This window comes from Pongo pygmaeus, chromosome 2 (assembly GCF_028885625.2).
Source record: "Pongo pygmaeus isolate AG05252 chromosome 2, NHGRI_mPonPyg2-v2.0_pri, whole genome shotgun sequence".
Lineage (NCBI taxonomy): Eukaryota > Metazoa > Chordata > Mammalia > Primates > Hominidae > Pongo > Pongo pygmaeus.
In genome coordinates this window covers 109,173,744-109,195,126 of record NC_085930.1, presented here as the reverse complement: position 1 = coordinate 109,195,126, position 21,383 = coordinate 109,173,744, and the positions used below count along the sequence as shown (strand labels likewise).

The following is a 21,383-nucleotide window of genomic DNA, read 5'->3' as shown; positions in this document are numbered from 1 at the left end:
AGTAGCTGGAATTACAGGCACCTGCCACCACACCCAGCTAATTTTTGTATTTTTAGTAGAGATGGGGTTTCACCATGTTGGCCAGGCTGGTCTTGAACCCCTGACCTCAGGTGATCTGCCTGACTCAGCCTCCCAAAGTGCTGGGATTACAGGTGTGAGCCACTGAGCCCAGCCTGTCTTGCCACTCTTAATGCACAGATGAGAGGCCCTAAGATAACTTCTGGTAGCCTGGGACTCACTGGGAAAAACAGAGGAGGCACCACAGACCCCGTTTTGGGGGAAACAAACAAACAAACCACCTCTGTTTTCCTCATGAAACCACAGGAATTAAAAACTGATAGATCCCTTTCAAAATCAAAGGCTCTATTCTGTTTTGCATTGTGTTATCTGACGGTTTTGAGTTTTGGGGTATCAGAAATTACTTCGCATTATGAGAGAGCTTTGGTGTGTAATAACTAGGTAGGAAATATACTTTAAGGGATGGCTAAGAGTAGTTATGGAGGGATACTTGACTCTGCACACTTGGATCAGAGAAGCATGCTCTTGGCAACCTGGAAGATAAGAAAACATCCCCACCCCGAACTGGGAGATGAGACTCCCACGAGACATGGGCTGATTTCAAGATGGGATAATTGGGTTTGGGTTGCCTTGCAATGAAATGCAGGGTAGCAGTACTGCACTGTCAACTGGTCACGGCAGCTCATGCCAGTAATCTCAGCACTTTGGGAGCATGAGGTGGGTGGATCACTTCAGGTCAGGAGTTCAAGACTAGCCTGGCCAATATGGTGAAATCTCATCTCTACTAAAATGCAGAAATTAGCCAGGCGTAGTGGTGCATGCCTGTAGTCCCAGCTACTCAGGAGGCTTAGGCAGGAGAATCACTTGAACCTGGGAAGTGGAGGTTGCAGTGAGCTGACATCATACCATTGCACTGCAGCTTGGACGTCGCAGTGAGACTCCATCTCAAAAAAAAAAAAAAAAAAAAAAGCAGCAGCAGCACTGCACTGTCTTCTCCTATAGTATTTCCCTCCTTTTGGGGACCCAGGATCCAGTATAAAAAGGCCCCCTTAATTTTGGGGATCTGTCTTTGCCTTCAGCTGCTTATTTGCTGCTTATGTGGCCCTAGAAATACATGCTTTCCTGGCCCTGTTCCTCCAAGGGCTCAATTCTGAAGTCAGTAATCCAATTAAGAAACTAGCAAATGAAAAATCTTACAAGGGCTGAATCTTCTGTGTATTTCTATATGTTGTATGTTTATATACAAAAGAGCTCTGATTGGCTTAGGAAAGTAAATGCTTAAATCAAATATTTTGTCAGAAAAATAGAAACTTTTAATGCCTTTTTGTTCACATGGCTTTAGTACTCTTTTAGAAATAAAGACAGTTTTAAAGATTGATAAAATAAAATGTCTTGAAAATGGAAACATTTGGTCTAAATTAAGATATCAGATTTGCCAAATGCTTTAAGGTCAAATTGTTTCTTTGACTTCTGAGAATTGTTCAATTTACCTATTTTGGAGCATTAGATTATAGATAAGGCCTTGGGACATATGGAGAGCCATGCCTGTTGGCTATGCTAAAAAGAGTCAGACCTTATCATCATCTCTGTCTGATACCCTAGGCTCCACTCCAAGCTGGGAACAGTGGCTCATGGCTGTAATACCAGCACTTTTGGAGGCCAAGGTGGGCAGATCACGATGTCAAGAGTTCGAGACCAGCCTGGCCAGCATGGTGAAACCCCGTCTCTACTAAAAATACAAAAAATTAGCTGGGCATGGCAGCATGCACCTGTAGTCCTAGCCACTTGGGAGGCTGAGGCAGCAGAATTGCTTGAACCCGGCAGGCGGAGGTTGCAGTGAGCCGAGATCGCACCACTGCATTCCAGCCTGAGCGACAGAGCGAGACTCCGCCTCAAAAAAAAAAAATCGCTTATCAGGTTTTTCACTAAAAATAAAATTTGCTGAGTTAACATTATAACATTTAATTGAGACCACTGGAGAAACAGTTTTACATACAAGGTGTGTAGGAAATGTGTTTTTGGTAAAAGATTATAAGAAGGCATGGGAATATGGCTTTTGTTAAAGGGAATGTAATTTTGTCTATTTCAGAGGGTTTTAAGGATTGTCTTTTTTTTTTTAATTATTATTAAAGTTTTAGGGTACATGTGCACAATGTGCAGGTTAGTTACACATGTATACATGCGCCATGCTGGAGTGCTGCACCCATTAACTCGCCATTTAGCATTAAGTATATCTCCTAATGCTATCCCTCCCCCCTCCGGATTGTCTTAACCTAAAAGAGGAATGGAACAAAACTGAAGGTTTAAGCAAAGTGAAAACGGTTTGTAAAGGGTTGATCTTGTAAAAATTATGTGGGTATAAACAAGTTGGCTAAGATTTAAAAGAAATTATTTAGTTTTCCGTAGGTTAAAAAATTAAAATGATACTGATGTGGGGCCAAAATCTGGGCCCATGTGTCCGAATAACAGGATTTTCTTAGAAAATTGATCTGCTGTTTGATGGAAAATTGTAAAGGGGTCTAAAAAGTTTATGAAAATCTTACCCTATGGTCAAACTAACTAAAACTGGATAGAGATATAAACTTTTATTTAAAAAACTAGCTTTAGGCCAGGCGCGGTGGCTCATACCTGTAATCCTAGCACTTTGGGAGGCCGAGGCAGGAGGATTACCTGAGGTCGGTAGTTCAAGGCCAGCCTGACCAACATGGTGAAATACCATCTCTACTAAAAATACAAAAAAAATTAGCCAGGTGCAGTGGCGCGTGCCTGTAATCCCAGCTACTCTGGAGGCTGAGGCAGGCAAATCGCTTGAACCTGGAAGGCGGAGGTTGCAGTGAGTTGAGATCATGCCATGGCACTCCAGCCTGGGCTACAGAGTAAGACGTCTCAAAAAAACAAAAACAAAAACAAAAAACAAAACAAAAAAACAAAAAACTAGCTTTAACATTAAAGATGCATTAATGCAAACATGAAATTTGGTTTTCTCTTTTGAAGATGATTTTTAAGTAATGTTAAAAGATAATAAAAGGGTTTTGTTTTCTCCTTTGGGTAAATGGCAGGGAAAAAATGGAGAGAAGAGAGATTCAGTTGGCCTCATGCTATCTTTATTGGGTCTTCTTTGGAAAGCTAAGTCTCCTCTATCAGAGTAAGGTTTTTCTTTTTTAAATTTTTTTTTTTGGAGTTATCATGTTGGCCAAAGAATGATTTATGGTGACCTGGGATTCTATTTTGTGATATCCATCGTTTTAAACCTTTGCTACTTGACAAACTTTCCAAAATCAAATTATAAATTATGTCTCCTTCTAACCTAGTATTTTAGATATTAGGTCCTCTAAAGTCCAAAAATGACATTTGGCTTATTTGGTACAAAAATCATACAGGAAGCATTGTCAAATATGAAATGGTGTTTGGCTTTCTTTGGTCTAGATTTGTGTAAGTGTGTTATTAGTATATGTTCTGAAATTATGTAAAACCCCTATAATTCTAATATGACTCAGTATATGTCATCAGTAATAATTATAATTATGTTAACACACTGTATGCCATGGAGGTGGCAAATTTCCTTGTCAATGGTGTCTTTAACTGTGGCTTCCCTAAAATGTTTTTGTCATCCACAGACAATTGTCTCGTTTTGGTCCTCTTTAAAAGATGGTTTTATAATTAGGTATAAAATTTAACAGGTACTCTTAAGTGCAGGATTCTGATTAATTCACTCTGGAGACTGTAACATTAGAATAAACACTTTCAAATAGAAGAATGAATGGTGTTTGGTTTACTTTGGACTGTATTTGTTTAAATATGTTATCAGTACATGTTCCAAAAGTATGGGAAACTTCTACAACGTTGACATAATTTAGTGTACATTATTATAATTGTTACGTAAAATTGTTGTATGCCACAGAAGTAACCAAAAGTCCTAGTCAATTGTAGCTTTCATAGTGGCTATAGACTTTTGTCAAACACAGATATTTTGTCTTGCTTTGGTCCTTTTCAAAAGGCAGTTTATAATCAGATATAGGACTCTAAGTGCCGGTCTCAGATAACTTTAAAAATTGTGCTATTGGAATAGAGAATAAAACAAGCTTCTAGGACTCTCATGGAAAGCTAATGTGTTAAACACTGTTAAACCTTTTGTTTTCAGAGTTAAGAGAACTTATTTCTTTAGAGCTATTTGCAACTTTTAATGAGTAAAATATAATCCTGTGAACAAAATTTGGAGCATATTTGTTCCTTTCTACCTGATTTATCCAGAATTTGGAAACTATATGTGAATATTCTCAATTTATGGCAGTATAGTTCATTGCATAAGTGCAATAAGAATCTGTTTTCTTTTGTAACAAGACACAGCTGGAGAAATCATGCTTCCTTTAAAGAATAAAAGTTGACTTATAGAGCCAATTAAAGCCTGTTGGGGAATCTGGCCTCATACCTTGTCCACACAGAGTCTCTGTACAAGTTTCCTGACGACCTGTGGTAAGTAAAGAATATCACTTTCTAACAGGCCCAGGAACCCCAAGTTATCTTGGGACCTCAAGAGGAGAGGAGTTTGCCCAACTCATAGGTATTTCAGAGTACAAATCCACGGCTGGGCTCAGCTTTTAAAAAGTCTTATCTGAGATTCTTCATGGAACAGAGTTCTATCACAGCCAACTTAAAAAGCCTAAGTGAAAAATAATAATTCTTGCTGCACTTTATGCAAATAATCAGGCCAAGCACAGTAAGACTAAAGTTTATTTTGTAAACAAATCAGTTCTATCATGATTTGTTTTTAATAAAAATGGGGACTGGAGAGAGAAAATTATGCTTCAAAAGAAAAACTATATACAATGTTGTAGCTGTTCTTGAGGTTTTTTTTCTGCAGTTTAAACTAAATTCTTTGTGGGTTAGAAGTCCCCAAACTAATACTTTCAAATCTTTGCTTTTAAAATTGGGAATTGTACTCCTCATCCTAGGACTCATTATTTACCTTATAGTAGGCTGTTTCACTTAAATACTGCAGTAAAATTACAGATGAAAATACTAATGTTCTAGCCATGCAAGCCATGAACGCCCGGCCAGGCCTGCATGAGTACACTCAGACAGTTGCAAAGCGGTTCCACTCTTCTCACGTTGGGGTTCACTCCCATTCCCACTATGTCCCCTGTCAGCAGGAAGAAGCCAGAGCAATCAACAGCCTTTTTTCCCACCTTCATAACCCACACCTTATTAAGGTGTTATGAAACCCAAAGGGAGGGACTGAAACTGTCATTGCAAAATTATGACTGAGACAGTGAAAGAGATCTAACTTAACTAACTCCATCTTGCTTCTAACCTCCAAGCTGTCCTTGCTCATTCCTGGGCACAGGCTGAACTAACTTTGGGAGAAACTTACAGTTTATAGTTTAAATAAACACAGTAACAGATCTATCTTTCCCAAAGCAGATCTCCTTCTTGCCTGGGGACTAGATTGCCTTTGCAGGACTAACATTAGCCACAAGATTAGAAATTATGGTTTAGGAGTCATGCAGCTAGAGGTTACAAGATTCTGACTCTCCCTAAACTGCTCCTAAGATAAGTGCTTGAGATATTTTGCAGACCCTGCACTTGATGGATTAGCTGGCACAACCCAGATCAATAAACTGGCTCATCTGATCTTGTGCCCCCCAGCTCCCCACCCCCCCACCCCCGCCCCACCACCCCCGGCCCCGGCCCCGGCCCCGGCCCCGGGAACTGACTCAGCACAAGACGACAGCTGTGACTCGCTATGATTTCATCTCTGACCAATCAGCACTCCTGGCTCACTGGCTTCCCCCAACCCACCAAGTTATCCTTAAAAACTTTGCTCTGCAAATGCTGGGGGAGACTGCTTTGAGTAATAATAAAACTCCAGTCTCCCACACAGCCAGCTCTGCGTGAATTACTCTTTCTCTATTGCAATTCCCGTCTTGATGAATCAGCTCTGTCTAGGCAGCAGGCAAGGTGAACCTCTTGGGAGCTTATAAAAGTGTAGCATTTGGCCAGGTGCAGTGACTCATGCCTGTAATTCCAGTATTTTGGGAGGATAGTGAGAGTCTGTCTCAAAAAAAAAAAAAGAAAAAGCATTTTATAGGATGAAATACTCACATACCTAAAAGGAATGTACTAGAATTGTTATACATCAACATACTGCTTCACTGTAGGCCAGGTGATAAGGCTCTGTAGCCAAAGTTACAAGGCAACTAGGTGTCACCCAAGGAGGAGACAGTGTATGACTTGAGGTCACTGAGAAAAGACACCACCCCCACCAAGCTCAAGAAGTACAATGTTTACTTATGGAGACAGAGGGTGCACAAGATCCAGCCACTTGCAATCTGTTGGTCCCTCGTGGCCAGCAGAACCACTCCACAGTCTACACAGGTGGTGTGTGTATACACGCTTCATATTGCAGTAGAAAGACCTTAACCCCTCCTCTGTGTGGTCTGAAATGCAGAAAGCTAGGAGCATGAATGAGGGCTGCTGATTCATGCACTTAGAAACAGAACAAAAGAGGCCTGGCATGGTGGCTCACACCTGTAATCCTAGCACTTTGGGAGACCAAGGCGGGCGCATTACCTGAGGTCAGGAGTTTGAGACCAGCCTGGAAAACATGGCAAAACCCCATCTCTATTAAAAATACAAAAGTTAGCCAGGCATGGAGACGTACAGCTGTAATCCCAGCTACTCAGGAGGCTGAGGCAGGAGAACCACTTGAACCCAGGAGGCAGAGGTTGCAGTGAGCCAAGATCGTGCCACTGCACTCCAGCCTGGGTAACAAAGCAAAACTCCATCTCAAAAAAAAAAACAAAAACAAAACAAAACAAAAAAAACAGAACAAAGGAGTACATCAAGTGCAGAAAAACAAGATAGTCCCTCACAAGATGTTAAACCCAGCAAAGGTTGTGAGGACTCTTTCACTCTTGTAAGGAAATGTCTCGGGCCGAGGCCACTCTTTTTCCTCACTCTGTCATCCAGGCTGGAGTGCAGTAGCACAATCATAGCTCAGTGCAGCCTCAAACTCCTGGGTTCAAGTGATCCTCCCACTTCAACCTCCTGAATAGCTGAGACTACAGACATGTGCCACTCTTACTTGCCTGACTTTTTTTTAACAGATAGGGTCTCATATGTTGCCCAGGCCAGTCTCAAGCTCCTGGCTTCAAGAGAGCCTCCTGACTTGGCCTCCCAAAGCACTGGGATTACAGGCATGAGCCACAATGCCTGGTGTCCAAGGACACTCCTACACAGCCAAGTAAGGAGAGAGAAACTGTGCATGACTGCTTTTCCCAACGATAACAAAAATATGTGCTAAGTTTAAAAGCACATCCTAAATACGAATTGTGAAAAAAAAAAATATGTACAACCGTGTGTGTGACTGTATATGCATGTATGTGAATGTACCCATAACTACTCAAATAAATTTTAAAAGCCTGGAAGGATTCACAAAAACTCTTACTGGTAGTGGGGGTAGGAAGGTAGAGAATTGCATTTAAAAGCAACTTTATATTTTTTTGCCTTCTATTTCCTAAAAGTAAATTGAAAAGCAATTATTAGAAAGCATAGTTATACTGTCATTTACGTTTTAAAGCAAATGAAAAGTAAAGCAGTTTACATATGCACATAAAAGTGTCTAAGCCTCACTACCAAAGTATTTTTAGCCATGATTTCCTCTGGGAGATGGGATGAGGGGGCTCTCCTTCCTTATTTGCCTATGTTGCCTAAATTGTTACCCATTACATTTATAAACAGCAAAGTAATCAATAATTCTCTTAAGAAGCAAAGCAACTGAGTAGCAACTCGTAGGATTGAAGATGGCAGATGCACAGTAGAAGGGACAGCACATTCTTGAGGGGGGACTTGAGTACAAACCATGGCTTCAGCTCAAGCAACTACAAAAGGAAGTTCTCCAGGTGAACAGATGTAAGGAGAAAAAAAAACAGGCAAGTGAGGTAGAGAACAAGAAGAGCAAAATGCTACCAAAACACAACATGCAAAACAAAAACAAAAACAAAAAAAAACCTATCCAGAAAAAAAACAGAAACAAAGAAAAGTAGTAGCCAGCAACAATGGAAGAAAAAAAATAAAAGTTGAAGAAAAAGAGAAATACAAGCAGTGCTGCCATGAATGTTCCACAGACACAGGATCAGCTGACTCTGTACGGATCACCTGTATCCAGAATTTCTCTAATATGACTCTTGGTTCAGTCTGGAGAGCAATCTCATCAGTATCTTCTTGTCCCTAAAAGCTTCTTTATCTAGGAGTAAAAGTACCCAGACATTATTGGTGGAAAAGATCCATCAGTAACAGCCATCAATCTACTCCAGGATCCAAAAATGCCCATAAATAGCCACTGAACTAACAAACTGAAGACTCACGAGACAAGAACGGCAGAGTCTACAAAAAGTGTGAGATGGACAATAGGTCTCAGAACTTGTTGCAAAGTGGCCCCACTACCCTGTGCACAAAGTCACAGATGAAGGTGATATCCCCTGAAAATGCTGACCCCTTCCACCTCCCACCACTGTGAAGTAAATGTAAAAGCAGTGACACTTATGATATTAAAACAGAGCCACCACCTTCTACATTTGCTCTAAACTAATACCTATCCAATGTCCTCCGCTCTCAGCAAGTGCTGCTAATACTGTCAAAAGAAATGACAATAAACTAAGATGTAAAGAAGACTCACACTAGAAGACACGCAATCATCCAGGGATAAAAAAGAAACTACAGCCCTACTCTAAGGGCCAAGAAGAGGCAAGAAAAGAGCTACATTAGGGATCACATGCTGAGGAAGCTGCTACAGTTCTGGCAGAGAACTGAAGCCTTGCTGTGAAAAAGGGGAGTGGAGTAAGAAGAAGTATTCAAAGGAAAAAAAAAAAAAAAAAAAAAACAAGGGAAAATGAAAGAAGAAATAAAGTAAATAAATGAAGGCCTATAAAAGGAGACTCGAAGACTGAGAAGCAGTGGGAGCTTCAGGACCAACAGGAGCAGGCTCCAGCCTCGGTGCATTCCAGCAGCACAAAAGGGAAGGAGAAACACCTGATCAGGAGAAAGCTGAAAAACAGAAAAAGGAGAGAGACTTTTATGGCCAAACTTGCAGAACAGACAGAAGAGAAAGAAAATCAAAGTATGAAAAGAACCAAAATGCTGCTAAAGATGAAGATAAATCTGGCAATTAAGTTAAAGAGAAAGAAATTGAGGCCAGAGAGAAAACACTTTTAAGAAATGTACCCAGTGAAAAATATAAATGGCACTGACCAATCTCAGGAAATTGACACCCACAGTCAAATTAGTTCCAAAAATAAGTCTCTAAGCAGGACTGTTTTGAAGCAGCTGCTGCACAAATGTCCAAAAGGGTCAGTGACTTCCCCCCCGCCCCCCACGGCCACACTAACTAACTTCCAGATTTTTGGAGGGGGACGGGGGAACAAGGGTTTCACTATATTGCCCAGGCTGGTCTTGAACTCCTGGGCTCACACGATTCTTCTGCCTCAGCCTCCTGAGTAGCTGGGATTACAGGTGCATGCCACCTTGCCTGGCAGTAATGTATTTGTAAAGAGGTGATGAGAAGACTGACAGAAAATTCAGGGTGAATGCCTGTGAATATAGTGAGGATTCCAGTCCTCGAGTCAAAGAAAGGTTAGCTCAGCCTCTGCAATCATGAACATGAATAAAGTTAAGACCTCATGGGCCTCTCAAACTCTGAATGAAAGACCCAGAGCATAGGGAACATATAGCTACCCCAGCAGGCAGCTGAGCCTGCCAATGAAATTCAGGTATCTTAATGCCACAGGCTTCTCCCAAGTCCCAACTAGCTTTTAAGGATAGAAGAAAAGCTTCATTTATCTTCTTGCTGAGATTATATCACAATTACACTCAGGACTGGGAAGGAACCTGAGTTGGATCTTATTCTCAGGACTCTCCCCCCAGAGCTTTATACCTTAACCCAGTTTCATTCCCACAAAGAAAATGGCTTTGAAAAGAACAGGGAAACCTCCAACCAAGATCTTGATATTTTTCAAGGAGATTTTCTTCTGTTACACTGTTTCTTCATCTCATGGCCAATGTAATTTCTTTGTTTTCCTTTTAATGTCCCCATGAGCTAGTCTCTTATTTTTGTGTTTTCCTACCAGTGTAAGTGTATAGAAAGTATATAAACTGATACTAAGCAAACAGGTTTCTAAGATAATCACAACTTAAGTAAAAATGCAGGCCAGGTGCGGTGGCTCACGCCTGTAATCCCAGCACTTTGGAAGGCTGAGGCGAGATCACCTGGGGCCGGGAGTTCAAGACGAGCCTGACCAACATGGGGAAACCCCGTCTCTACTAAAAATACAAAAATTAGCCGGCGTGGTGCTGCATGCCTGTAATCCCAGCTACTCGGGAGGCTGAGGCAGGAGAATCGTTTGAACCCAGGAGGTGGAGGTTGCAGTGACCCAAGATCATGCCATTGCACTCCAGCCTGGGCAATGAGAGCAAAACTCCACCTCCAAAAAAAAAAAAAAAAAAAAAGCTTTCAGTATATATTTAAAGCCTTAAAATAATATTTGTATTCATTTACCAATTAAGAAATAAACTAATAATGGGAGTGCCCAAAATTTGATTTCTAAATACTATACTATTCTCCAGTTAAAACAAACAAACAACAACAACAAACAGGGATCCTTGCAGAAGTGACTGATGCCAGGCTGGGGAGGGAAAAATATAAGAGTTTTGGGTGCCAGAAAACAAAAACTAGGGAAGGACTAAAAAAAAAAAAAAAAAATTGGGGCAAACAGACACAGCTCCCAATAGTCAAAGAGCTACAATAATTTCAGCAATAAAATAACAATAGTACTGCATTCTAGCGCAAAGAATAAAACAAGTATCCAAAGCACACAATAACTGATTGAATAAATAAATAACAGGGGAGAAGGGATAGCTCTTCCTCACAAAGATTTCAATGAATAATTTGAATGAATGAGAATTGTATGTAAGTATCCAGTGAATGCCTAGAAGGAATGAAGGAAAGGGAAAGTCAAATCCCAACACTACAGTAGTCATTGCTGCAGGCAAGATCAATCAATGAATGCTACTTAGACCAAAGTTCAAAGAGAAACAGTATCTCATATGCAAAGTGTAAACTATCTTCCCCCAAATAATTACTGATGACTAGGAGAAAGACAGTAAGGTTCCAGTGGTAAAACTTGACAGAAACCTTGAGATGCAACCAAATTGAGGGACTTTATAAAAATACAAATATAAGGCCGGCGCAGTGGCTCATGCCTGTAATCCTAGCACTTTGGGAGGCCGAGGTGGGGGGATCACCTGAGGTCGGGAGTTTGAGACTAGCCTGACCAACATGGTGAAACCCTGCCTCTACTAAAAATACAAAATTAGCCGGGCGTGGTGGCACATGCCTGTAATCCCAGCTACTCGAGAGGCTGAAGCAGGAGAATCATTTGAACCTGGGAGGCGGAGGCTGCGGTGAGCCGAGATCACGCCATTGCACTCTAGCCAGGGCAACAAGAGCGAAACTCCGTCTCAAACAAACAAAAAACAAAACAAACAAAAAAAAAACAAATACAAAACACTTCTTCAGAAGTGTTTTGAAAGACTAAGTAACTGTCACAGATTGAATCAGACCAAGTAGACATGACAACTAAATGTAATGAGGAATTCTAGATTGGATCCTACAACAGAAAAAGAATGTTTAAATAAATAAATAAACTTTTAAAAGTCTGCAGTTTAATTAATAGTACTGTACCAAAGTAAATCTTTTCATTTTGATGAACGTACTATGGTAATCCAAGATAGCAACTTTAGACAAACTAGGTAAAAGGTGTCAGAGAACTCTAAAATGTTTGCAACCCTTTGTAAGTCTACAATTATTCCAAATAAAATGTTTGTTGGCCAGGCGCGGTGGCTCACCCCTGTAATCCTAGTACTTTGGAAGGCCGAGGCAGGTGGATCACCTGAGGTCAGGAGTTCGAGACTAAAAATATGAAAATTAGCTGGGCGTGGTGGCGCATGCCTGTAATCCCAGCTACTCAGGAGGCTAAGGCGGGATAATTGTTCGAACGGGGCGGGGGTGAGCAGAGAGTGCAGTGAGCGGAGATCGCGCCACTTCACTCCAGCCTGGGTGAAAGAGCGTTAACTCTGTCTCAAAAAAAAGGTTTGTCTTACCTTACACTGAGAAGTTCCAGTCATTCAGTCATCATCATTTTTATCTGATTTACTTCCATTTTAGGTATTACAGGATTTGTTTTGTTTTTTTGAGACGGAGTTTCACTCTTGTTGCCCAGGCTGGAGTACGATGGCGTGACCTCCACTCACTGCAACCTCCGCCTCCTGCGTTCAAGTGATTCTCCTGCCTCAGCCTCCCAAGTAGCTGGGATTACAGGCGCCTGCCACCATGCCCAGCTAATTTTTTGTATTGTTAGTAGAGATGGAATTTCACCATGTTGGCCAGGCTGGTCTTGAACTCCTGACCTCAGGTGACCCACCCGCCTCAGCCTCCCAAAGTGCTGGGATTACAGTCATGAGACACCATGCTCGGCCAGGTATTAAAGATTAACTTGGCAAGTGGCTCTTAAAAATCGAGGACATTTAATACTGTCGATTTTTATCTACCAATTTGGATTCTTTCTTTCATTAATTTGTCATATATTTATTGAGAACCTACTGTACGTTCCAGTACTGCCTTGAGGCGTCTATGAGGAGACAGATATGTGGTATACTAAACAGTGACAGGTGCTACACAGTAAAATAAAACAAGAGGCAGGCACGGTGGCTCACGCCTGTAATCCCAGCACTTTGGGAGGCTGAGGCAGGCAGATCACCTGAGGTCGGGAGTTCGAGACCAGCCTGACCAATACAGTGAAACCCCGTCTTTACTTAAAATACAAAAATTAGCTGGGTGTGGTGGCACACGCCTGGAATCCCAGCTACTTGGGAGGCTGAGGCAGGAGAATCACTTGAACCCGGGAGGTGGAGGCTGCAGTGAGCTGAGATCGCGCCACTGCACTCCAGCCTGGGCAGCAAGAGTAAAACTCCGTGTCAAAAATAAAATAAATAAAATAAACAAGGAAAAAGAAAAGAAATTTAAGATTAGGAAGGAAAAAAATAAATTCATAAATTCAATCTTACAGAACACCTAACAATTTGCCTGAGAGTCACAGAAATGTACTCTTTCATTGTTTCTAATACAAAATCTTGAAAATTGCAAAATACAGTGTTATGTTTTACTATAGTTTACTTTCTGACATCGTAGACTGCTTATGCACTAATTCTTCCTGGATACCAGAAGCCACAGAAAACCTACCAGTGGAATACTTGCCATTTTTCATGCTTTTTGTCAGTTTCCTTTTTAAGTGCATACTGAGGTTTATCTTCAAAACATTCTCATCCTTTCGGCTTACAGTAAGACTTTTTTTTTTTTTTTCTAACCAAAATGTGTCTGCCTTTCATTAAGATAACATAAAAAAGCAGCCTAATTCTTTGGTCCCTGAATATGCACACACATGCATGCACACACACACACAACACATGGAGGCTCTCTGAAACTGCTTAATCAAATTACTGCTCAAACCACTCCCTGGCACTTCCTTGCAAAACCACCAACCTAATACTGAGTTTTTGGTTTTGCACTAGAAGCAGTTTGAAACAGAATAACATTCTTTCCTCGCCACCACTTTTAAATTCGGAAGGAGACAATACTCTGATCTCTTAGGCCTGTGCAAGTCAGAGTGTGCTACAATCGCTGCAGGTTAGAGCTCTGCCTTTGTTTAAAAACTGCATTTTATATACTAGTTATTTCATTGTGAAAGATAACTACCCTGACAAACAAGATTTTGCTATTTTTCTGCACAAATGTCACTTCATCATTTAGAGCTTCATGCAAATGTGTCTCCTACAGAAAATAAACTGCAAACACGATTTCTTAATTATCCTCGCAAAAAAAATGTTTTAGTGGTGTCATAATGCCAGCACTAATTTTAGCCAAAATAAAAACAAATGCATTCTACAAATTCAGGAGATTATAATTTTTAAAAAGCAGTAGTATGGATGTACTTAATGTCACTGAATTATACACTTCCAAATGGTTAAATGGTAAACGTTTATGTATTGTATGGTAAATGTTATGTGTATTTTGGCACAATAGTGTTTCCTCACAATAATACAGGTTTTTTAAAAAGCAAGAGCACGCTCTCATTTCGTAACATATATTTATGGATGTCAGTGTGCAGAATTATGCACAGATATTTTAAATGTCAGGAGGCCTGGAGACAGATTTCAGGATTGCGGCTACTTTTACTTTTCTTCTACTTTCCCGTGTTATCTAATTGTCTCTGATAAATACGCTTTATATGCAGAATTGGATGAAACGAGAAAGCCCGGAGAAACCCGGGCTCCAGATTCTCTACCCCGGACGCCTGGGGAGGCAAAGAGGTTCTCGATACGCCCTCAGCGTGGCGGGGGCGGGATCCACCGCCAGACCCCCGCCACTGGCGCAGCCTCCAGGCCGGGCCCCGTCCGCCGCCCGGGCAGGCCCGAGGATGCCGCGGCCTTCGGGGAGCCCCGCGCCCGCAATGCCGCCACCCCCACCCCTGCGCCCCGCCAGGCCTCTCACCGACTCCCGCCGCCGAGCCACAATCGGTCCACCCGCCGCCACCGCAGCCGCCCGTCCCGCGCCTACCTCCCGACGGCTCCAGTCGCGCACGCGCGTCGGCGCCCCGGGCCCTCCGCGGCCTCTCTAGGAAACTGGGAGGCCCAACGTCTCTGCTTCTCTCCGGCTCCAGTGCGGCGGGCGGCCGGGCTTGTCCAACATCCCTCACCTCCCTCCGTTGGACACTTCCCTTACATGCTCGGATGCCCAGCCGCGCCTGTTTTCTTACATCCCTCCTGTCGTGTATGCGGGGCTGCCCTGAAGGCCTCTTTCCCTCCAGGGAAGAAAGGGATCCAAAGCTAGGGGTGAAAATAGGGCCAGCAATATCTAGCAGACTGGTCCTGGCCAGGAGAAGGGGCTAAGGGAGCCACTCATTTTTCGCCTGGGTACCTTTCAAAGAGGGGAATCAGATCCTACAGGAAGCTAGGTGCCAGAACTCCTGCCTTTCCAAGACGAGCTCATCCCCATTATCACCATACCCAGGAATACTTGTTCATAGCCAGCCCAGAGGTGCACCATACTTTAGCTTCCCACGGCCTTCACTTGTTTTCTCCTGTAGGTGAATTCTAACTAGGCTCGCCTGGTGAGTGAACAATGATGCCATTGCCCAATAATATGTGGAATCTGGGAAGAGTAGGTTGGGGGGGATGGAGGGGCTGCTTGAAGAGGAGGTGAAGCAACATGGAAAGGTTGCCCACCCCCTGTAGGAGCAAATGTCATCAACTGCCAGTGCCAGAGAACCTTGAGGGTGCAGAGCCAAAGCCATAAGGCCATCTGCTGCCATTGGAGGGCATGCTACAAGCTGCTGTCCTGGTAGTCCTCTGGTTTGTGCTTCCTAGTGGCAGGGGGCAACATGTTGCCAATTGATCTTTCAGATGGGTATTGATGATGCCCATCTGTGCCCTGAAGCTTTGCTTTACTCATCTGATCCACCCCTTTTTAATGCCCCAGTCACCAAAGATGGAAACAGAGAATAGATCCTGAACACCAGGGAGATGGTGACGAGGTGATAAACAGATGGCACATTCAAACAAGGTAAGTGGGGAGAGTTCACAAGGGGCGATTTACACAAAGTGGACAGGGTTAAGGAAATGCAATACGGAGTGGTGCAGAATCCCATGGCTAGCAACATTTAGAAGCTATTCTCACCCCTAGGAGCAGGCCACCTGAGAGAAACTGTGGCTTTCAGTTGAGGGCTACATCCAAGCCATAGTCCAGCACAAAGGAAGCTGGGGTAATAAATAACCTGAACCCAGCTCTCTTCTTATCTCCTGCCAGGGCTTCCCATTGGCCCAACCCAACTGGAAGCCAGAGGGCAATCCAGGAAACTCAGTCTCCCAAGTGTCACAGCAGGGTTGAGGACTGAGACTGAATATGGAGGGGCAATTGGAAAATATCCAACACCTGCAAAAAGGAAAATAGAAACTGCTTGTCAATGCCTAATTTGTCCATTAATTTCCACTCGATATAATGTTCTTGAGTGATTCAGAACCACCCATAGTGGTGAGAAGAGTTTTCAAGTTTTGTTTGAGAACAAAATTTTCCCATCATGGAAGAGTTTGAGCAGGTTCTCTGTGTTTGGGATGTACTTACTGGATGTTTTTCAATGTGATAGGTGGTTAGCATGGATAGCACCCACATTTAGTGTGATCAAACAGATCAACCAGATTGGCTTCACTAGCACTTGCAAAGTTCGGGGAGCAGCCACTGGGAGTGCAGCTCTGATTTTAAGACCTATACAGCTTCTTGAATCTCAGGGTTCTGCTAATACCTGATTTCTCTGAGTGCCACAGCACTCGAGCCTATAACCATGAGGTTTCTTCACTTTTCTGGTAGGAGGCATATTCTTGCTAGCTGTACTTCCTGAGCACTGTACTCTTTCAGATCGGGGCAGTTTGCTTAGTAAAAGCCCTAGGTAAGATTCTCAAATTCTCATGTGCATATGAATACAAATCACTTGGGATCTGGTTAAACTGTAGATTCAAATTCAGGAGGTCTGGGGAGGGACCAACGAATATTTTTAACAAACTTCCAGGTGTACCCATGTTGCAGTTCCTGGACCACACTTGGAGCAGCAAAGAACTGTGCATGTAAATCAGTGGTTCTTAACTTTGCTACAGATTAGAATCCTCCTTAGAGCTTTTAAAAAGTCCATACCTCATATCAATTCAATCCAAGTCTTTGTGGGTGAGACACTGACAAGCCTAGATTTTTAAATCCCCAGATGATTCCAACATTTGAGAACCTGGAAGTTGATAATTATCCTTTTACCCTGATTCCTTGCTACATGTAAAAACCACATGCTAAAGGATTGTATGTTCATTTGTTTCTTTGTTTTGGAATTTAAAGTGCATCAGGATTCTGCCTTTCAAACAGAAGGGGGAAATTTCCCCCTTAATTTTTTTCTTCTTATTTTGAAATGGGGAAGAAAAAATTGGGGTGTTGAGATGGGGATCTGGAATGTGACTTGAGAAAAGAGATAAGATGTTAAAACTAAGAATCAGTTGTGGACAAACAAATTGGCCTGGTAGGATTTTCACTCCTTTTCTGGCCTCAAACTCAGCCCCTTCTCTGTAGTTTGAGGGAGGTGGGTTGAAATATTAGGATGAAAATAAAATACAGCAATGTATCTGAGGATGGTGATTACTGTGATCCATTGGAATAGTGTACTGTCCTATAAGAAAAACATAAGACAAATGTTTAAACAGTTAATTATGTGTAATTGTGGCCATTTGAAATATATTACATATTATATTACATCATATAATTAATCTTCTCTGAATTCCCCCTTCTGCCTCTAATTCTAAGATATTGAAAAATACATTTTAATGAGATTTTAGGAGATCCAACTTTAAATGAATTTTAAAATGATCATTTATATCAAAGAAATACTGATGCATTAAGTAGTACTAATGGGCTTAAAAATGAAAAATTGAACTCAACTCCCTCCTCCACCCTCCATCTTTTTCTGCAGAGGATATTCCTTGCCTCTGAACATAAAAGTAGAGAAAGAGAGAGGATCAGGAAGCCAGGAGAGAATATACATGAATTTAAACTTTATTGGTAATGGAGGGGGTGAAAGAATCTTTGAGTCAGGCCATAGCCATGAGGAAGAAAAACTATGGAATCTTTGTTTTTATGCATTGCTATACCTCAAGTACTTAGAACAGCACTGACTACATAGTATGTACTCAATAAACATTTGTTGACTGATCAATCTTCTCTATATCTAACCCAGGCCCTTAGGAGGTTTCTATTGCGGTAATAGCCAAATCCTCAAACAGGCCAGATTTAGCTGGCATGATAACGAAGGCCCCTCTGCTTTAACCCTTACAGGGAAAGTAATCTGAAATAACTAATGCCAACCAGTCTGCTTTCGGTTCCCTATTTTTGCTTTCTTTGGCCTTTTTCTGCTTATAAAGCCAATCTCCTCTGTTCAGCTTATCAGAATACCTGTTCTACTTTATAGAATGAGATGTTGCCCGAATCTAGAATCACTAACAAAACCTAATTTGGTCTTTATTATATATTTATTTATTTATTTATTTTTGAGACGGAGTCTCACTCTGTCACCAGGCTGGAGTGCAGTGGCACGATCTCAGCTCACTGCAACCTCTGCCTCCCGGGTTCAAGTGATTCTCCTGCCTCAGCCTCCTGAGTAGCTGGGATTACAGGCGCCCACCACCACGCCCAGCTAATTTTTGTATTTTTAGTAGAGACAGGGTTTCACCATGGTGGCCAGGCTGGTCTTGAACTCCTGACCTCAAGTGATCCACCCAGGTGTGAGCCACCACACCTGGCCTAATTTGGTCTTTAAACTAAATTTGTTGTAATTTCATCTTTTGACAACTGCTTCTGTCCTGCCTTTTTTTCACTTGCCATTCTAATGTCGAGTGTTTTTTATCACATCACTAAATAATCTTCAAAATTTTATTTTTCCTCAGGGCCCTGAAGTGATCCTCCTCCTGTTCACTGACACCCATTGCCGAGAGAGAGAGAGAGAAGCAGGAAGAGAGGAGAGGGTGCTGGCCTTATTAGAGAAAGAATGTAAGGGGAAAGAAAACAATCATGTTAGCTTTGATTTATGTAATAAGTCTGTATCACAGACAGCCTTAGAAAGCAAAGCTTTGGCATTACAAGAGCCCATGAGGGGGCAAAGCTCTCTTATAGAAAGTCTGAGGCCAGGCACAGTGGCTCACACCTGTAATCCCAGCACTTTGGGAGGCTGAGGCGGGCGGATCACGAGGTCAGGAGATCGAGACCATCCTGGCTAACACAGTGAAACCCCGTCTCTACTAAAAATACAAAAAAATTAGCTGGGCGTGGTGGTGGGCACTTGTAGTCCCAGCTACTCGGGAGGCTGAAGCAGGAGAATGGCATGAACCTGGGAGGCGGAGCTTGCAGTGAGCCGAGATCACGTCACTGCACTCCAGCCTAGGCGGCAGAGCAAGACTCCGTCTAAAAAAAAAAAAAAAAAAGAAAGTCTGGAGGTGGAAGTTCCAAGACTTGAGACGACTAATAGAATTAGTTCATGATGTGTTATCATTCCACTGGCACCAACAACTCACTCACCACCTGTGCCCCAGGCAAACCTGCTCCTCCTGCTTTCCTTATTCTCTGTCTGAAGAAAGAAGTAGGAAGTGTCAGTATGGGTATTGGAAGCCACATCTATCTATACTCATTTATTCTTTCATTCATAAAGAATTTACTGATTATGCACTATGTGCTAGATACTGTTCCAGACCTGAGGTATATCAGTCACCAGGTGTCAAGCAACTGACATCTGTTTCCACCTCCAACAGAGAAGTCCCACTGGGTAGAAGACAGCAGAGCATAAAAATGAGTACCACCAAAACCAGCAGTCCTACGATGTTAAGCCACTGCAGGGTTTGTAGGTTTGGGGGTTGTCAAGAAAGACAAGACTTACACAAGCACTGGATGGAACAACATTTTACTCACACAGAGAAGAGACAGAGTAAGATCAGCTTCAATAGGGAACATTGGTTCCCCATGGCCAGTGGGACTTGCCCTGCAACCAAGGCAGACAGATGGTCTGCATACACTCTTTGTGTGTTGCCTGGGAGGGACCCCATTCCCTTCCCACTGAGAACAGATATAGCAGTGGGGTTGGGCTGGTACCATATGATGCACATGTTTAAGCAGAACAAAGAAGTACATGTCAAACCTGAAACAGGAAAAGATATTCCCAAACAGGGCAGTGAGCCCAGCACAGGGTGTGGAGGCTCTTTATCACCATGTAAGTAAAAGTTCCAAGCCCGAGGCACATTCTTTGAAACTGCAAGGGTTGACAGGCTGTGCAGGACTGTCTTTCCCAGCAGTTTACCCACTGACCCTTGCTTGGCTGCTGAAATAGCAGATAAAGCATACTGAATCTAGCAGACCACCATCCACCCTGAATTTGGAGGCAAAGCTGAGTCTGATGAGGCCTGAACAACCCCTATGGATTAGGTTTGCTCACAGAATCTTCCTGTCACTTTTTAAAATTAATAACCCTTGTTTTTTAAATCTATTTATTTATTTATTTTGAGACCAGGTTATGAGACTGGCTAATTTTTGTATTTTTGGTAGAGATGGGGTTTCACCATGTTGCCAAGGCTGGTCTCAAACTCCTGGGCTCAAGCAATCCACTCTCCTCAGCCTCCACAAGTGCTGGGATTACAGGCATGAGCAACCGCACCTGGACAACCCTAATTTTTTAGAGCAGTTTTAGGTTCACAGCAAAACTGAACAGAAAGAACAGAGAGTTCCCAATTTACTCTGTTTCCATACACACATAACCTCCCCCTATAGACATCCCAAACCACAGTGGTACATTAGTTACAACCAAATATGTATGTGTGTGTGTGTGTGTGTGTGTATGTGTGTATACACACTATATATATTTGTTGTTGTTGTTGTGTGGTTTGTTTTGTTTTGGTTTTGGTTTTCCGGGGTCCCACTCTGTTGCCCAGGCTAGAGTGCAGTGGTACAATCACACAGCTCACTGCAGACTTGAGCTCAAGCGATCCAGGCTCAAGCGATCCTCACACCTCAGCCCCTGAGTAGCCGGGACTACAGGTGCAAGCCACCACACCCAGCTAATTTTTTTGTATTTTTGTAGACACAGGGTTTTGCTATGTTGCCCTGGCTGGTCTCAAACTCCTGGACTCAACAATCCACCTGCCTCAGCCTCCCAAAGTACTGGGATTACAGGCATGAGCCACCACGCCAGGCCAAGACTTTATATTGAGGTTCACTTTTGGTGTTATACATTCTATGGTTTTTGACAAATGTATAAATACATGTATCCACATACATGTATTCTGTGTCATATGGAATAGTTTCCAGAATAGTGTGGTGGTGCACACCTGTAGTCTCAGCTACTTGGGAGGCTGAGGCAGGAGGATGGTCTTGATCATTATAGTTTTATAGTAAGGCTTAAAGTCCAGTAAAGTCAGTCCTCTGACTTTGTTCTTCTACTTCAACACTGAGTTGACTACTCTGGGTCTTTTGCCTCTCCATGTAAACTTTGGAATCAGTTTACTGATAGCCATAAAATAGTATTATACAGAATAGTTTCACTGCCCTAAAAATCCTCTGTGCTCTCCTTATTCATCCCTCCCTCCTCCCTGTGGCAACCACTGATCTTTTTACCATAGTTTTGCCTTTTCCAGAAGGTCATACAGTTGAAATCATACAGTATGCAGTCTTTTCAGATTGACCTTTC

The 21,383-nt window shown here is 42.4% G+C and overlaps 1 protein-coding gene across 3 annotated transcripts in view; it reads right to left on the bottom strand.

The window, feature by feature from the left end:
• The window catches only part of ZNF445 (zinc finger protein 445), a 38,032-nt gene extending 23,295 nt beyond the window's left edge, over window positions 1-14,737 (bottom strand). Inside the window, exon 1 of one of the 3 annotated variants that reach the window (XM_054479545.2) lies at window positions 14,621-14,737. The gene's annotated coding sequence lies outside the window, so the exon portion shown is untranslated. The remainder of the gene's footprint in view (window positions 1-14,620) is intronic. The other 2 variants (XM_063661993.1, XM_063661994.1) reach the window with 2 other exon arrangements.
• Window positions 14,738-21,383: the final 6,646 nt, after the last annotated feature.